The sequence below is a fragment of the Theropithecus gelada genome, chromosome 15 (genome assembly GCF_003255815.1).
Source record: "Theropithecus gelada isolate Dixy chromosome 15, Tgel_1.0, whole genome shotgun sequence".
Taxonomy (NCBI): Eukaryota; Metazoa; Chordata; class Mammalia; order Primates; family Cercopithecidae; genus Theropithecus; species Theropithecus gelada.
This window is the reverse complement of record NC_037683.1, coordinates 49,008,569-49,012,144: the sequence shown is the minus strand read 5'-3', so window position 1 is coordinate 49,012,144 and position 3,576 is coordinate 49,008,569. Positions and strand designations below refer to the sequence as shown.

The 3,576-nt window shown below is 46.1% G+C and overlaps 1 pseudogene; it reads left to right on the top strand.

Moving 5' to 3' along the window:
- The first annotated feature begins 460 nt into the window (after window positions 1-460).
- LOC112608470 lies at window positions 461-1,695 on the top strand (annotated as a pseudogene).
- Window positions 1,696-3,576: the final 1,881 nt, after the last annotated feature.

The window sequence follows — 3,576 nt, the reverse complement described above, 5'->3', positions numbered from 1 at the left end:
AACAGAGCAAGACCCTGTCTCTGAAAATAAATAAATAAATACATTTTTAAAAAATCTTTAAATAGATTTTATGATTCCAAGTCATCAAAGAACACGAGATGTCTTTACATTTGTTCAGATAATATTTACAACTTTAATTGAGCTTTTATAACTTTAAATAGGTCTTATATCTTACTAATTTTACTGTCAAGGTGAAACTATTTGATTTCTGAAATTTGCTTTAAAGTACTCCTGGAGGTAAGGTGGAAAGGCAGGATGGAACAAGAAGGGCAGAATATTGACGATTGTTGAACCTGGGTTATGTGTACTATTCTCTTGGTTTCTGTGGACGGTTTGGTATTTTGAAATTATACTCCTCCCTGCTCTGTCGCCTGCCACCGCTCCCCGAGCCCGAGTGGTTCACTGCACCGTGAAGACAGATTCCAGACGCCGGGAACTCGCGCCTCCAATCCCAGACGCTATGTCCAGCAAAGGCTCCGTGGTTCCGCCCTACAGTGGCGGCCTGGACACCTCCTGCATCCTCGGGTTCCTAAAGGAACAAGGCTATGACGTCATTGCCTACCTGTCCGACACTGGCCAGGAGGAAGACTTCCAGGAAGCCAGGAATTAGGCACTGACGCTTGGGACCAAAAAGGTGTTCACTGAGGATGCCAGCAGGGAGTTTGTGGAGGAGTTCATCTGGCCGGCCATCCAGTCCAGCGCACTGTAGGAGAACCGCTACCTCCTGGGCACCTCTCTCGCCAGGCCCGGCAGCGCCAGCAAACAAGTGGAAATCGCTCAGCGGGAGGGGCCAAGTATGTGTCCCACGGCACCACGGGAAAGGGAAATGATCTGGGCCGGTTTGAGCTCACTGCTACTCGCTGGCCCCCCCAGATAAAGGTCATTGCTCCCTGGAGGATGCCCGAGTTCTACAACCAGTTCAAGAGCCGCAATCACCTGATGAAACAGGCAAAGCAACATCGGATTCCCATCCCAGTCACTCCCCAGAGCCTGTGGAGCATGGACGAGAATTTCATGCACATCAGCTACCAGGCTGGAATTCTGGAGAACCCCAAGAACCAAGCGCCTCCAGGTCTCTACACGAAGACCCAGGACCCGGCCAAAGCCCTCAACACCCCTGACATTCTCGACATCGAGTTCAAAAAAGGGGTCCCCGTGAAGGTGACCAACGTCAAGGATGGCACCACCCACCAGACCTCCTTGGAGCTCTTCGTGTACCTGAACGAAGTTGCAGGCAAGCACGGCGTGGGCCATATTGACATCGCAGAGAACCGCTTCAGTGGAATGAAGTCCCGAGGGATCTGTGAGGCCCCAGCAGGCACCATCCTTTACCACACTCATTTAGACATCAAGGCCTTCACCACGTACCGAGAAGTGCGCAAAAGCAAACAAGGCCTGGGCTTGAAATTTGCTGAGCTGATGTATACCGGTTTCTGGCATAGCCTTGAGTGTGAAATTTGTCTGCCACTGTAACGCCAAGGCCCAGGAACCAGTGGAAGGGACAGCGCAGGTGTCCGTCCTCAAGGGCCAGGTGTACATCCTCCGCTGGGAGTCCCCACTGTCTCTCTACAACGAGGAGCTGGTGAGCATGAAGGTGCAGGGTGATTATGAGCCAATTGATGCCACGGGTTCATCAACATCAATTCCCTCAGGCTGAAGGAATGTAATCTCCAGAGCAAGGTCACTGCCAAATAGACCCCTGTACAATGAGGAGCTGGGGCCTTCTCAATTCGCAGATCCCCGAAGTACGGGCGCTAATTGTTGTGATAATTTGTCATCGTGACTTGTTCTGTCTGGCTGGCAAACGTAGTGGGGCTGCCAGACCCCAGCTTTGTTCCCTGGTCACCCTAAAGCCTGCAAATGTCATCATCGAAGGGACGGGTGGGGGCAGCTGCGGTGGGGAGCTATAAAATGACAATTAAACGATTTTTAAAAATTACACTCCTAAGTATTTTAAGCTTTTATGAAACTGTAGAAAATAAAAGTTTTCTAATTTCCTTTCAAAGTACTTACTGCTAATATAGAGAGAAGTTGGTGCTTTTTGTATATTTATCTTGCAGCTGCCCACTTTTCCAAAATAACCTACAATTCAAATAGTTTATTACTAAAGTTCCTTGAGTTTTCTAGGCAAATAATGAAGTCACATAGACAAACATAAATAGTTTTATTTCTTCTTTTTCAAAGTTTGTGGCAATTATTTTCTTACCTTTCTTTGACAATGTAACATAATAATAGCACATGGACATCCTTTTCTAATTTCTGATTTCAGTGAAATGATTTCAGAGTTTTGCTATTTAGAACAATGTTTGGTATTGGGTTTAGAGATAACAGTCCTTATCCTAGATAAGTAGTTTCCTTGTATTGTTACTTAGACTTTTTTTTTTTTTTTTTTTTTTTTTTGAGACAGAGTCTCACTCTGTCGCCCAGGCTGGAGTGCAGTGGCCGGATCTCAGCTCACTGCAAGCTCCGCCTCCCGGGTTTATGCCATTCTCCTGCCTCAGCCTCCCGAGTAGCTGGGACTACAGGAGCCCACCACCTCGCCCGGCTAGTTTTTTGTATTTTTTAGTAGAGACGGGGTTTCACTGTGTTAGCCAGGATGGTCTCGATCTCCTGACCTCGTGATCCACCCATCTCGGCCTCCCAAAGTGCTGGGATTACAGGCTTGAGCCACCGCGCCCGGCCTAGACTTGTTTTTTAATAGAAAAGTCATCACACCCTATTAGCTTAGAATTTTTATTAGGAATGGCTATTAAATTTTATAAAATATTTCTCCAGTGTATATTGACAGGATCATATGGTTTTTCCTTTACAGTATTATCCTAATTCATTACTAATGGTAATAGATGTCTTGATAGGGAACCAGCCTGTATACCTGAAATATATAGAACAGGGCATAATTAAAATACTCTATTCCATAGCAGTATGTTGTTATTTTATTATATAACTTGATTTTTATTAATACTTTATTTAGAATGTTTGCATCTGTATTAGTAAGTGTAAGGATACATAAATAACCAAAGTGTTTTTTCTACTCTCTACTCCCACAGAGTCACTCAACATTTCCGACACCAGATGTGTGGGTTTTTCCCCACACAGCAAAACAGTTCTGCAGATGACTCTCCAGTGGACACCAGCTAGGTGGCTGCCAATTCAATTTAATTCTGACACTATCCACCTGGAGATCACATCCCACAGGCTGAGGGCTCAGTCCCACGAGACTGCCCACACCACTGCAGATGCTGGTTGCAAGCACAGGTTGTGGCCTGTGCTTCTGACCAACCAGCTCTAAGTCAGGGTTTCCACAACTTCCTCCTGGGATTCGATTAATTTGCTGGAGCAGCTCACAGAACTCAGGGAAACACTTACATTGGCCCATTTATTATAAAGGATACAGATGAACAGCCAGCTGGAAGAGATGCACACCACAAGGCGTGTGGGAAGGGAAGCAGAGATCCCATGGCCTTCTGGGGTGCCACCCTCCAGGAAACTCCATGTGTTCAGCTACCCAGAAGCTCTTCTGAACCCTGTCCTTTCATTTTTATGAAGACTTCATTACTGCAGCGTAACTGATTACTA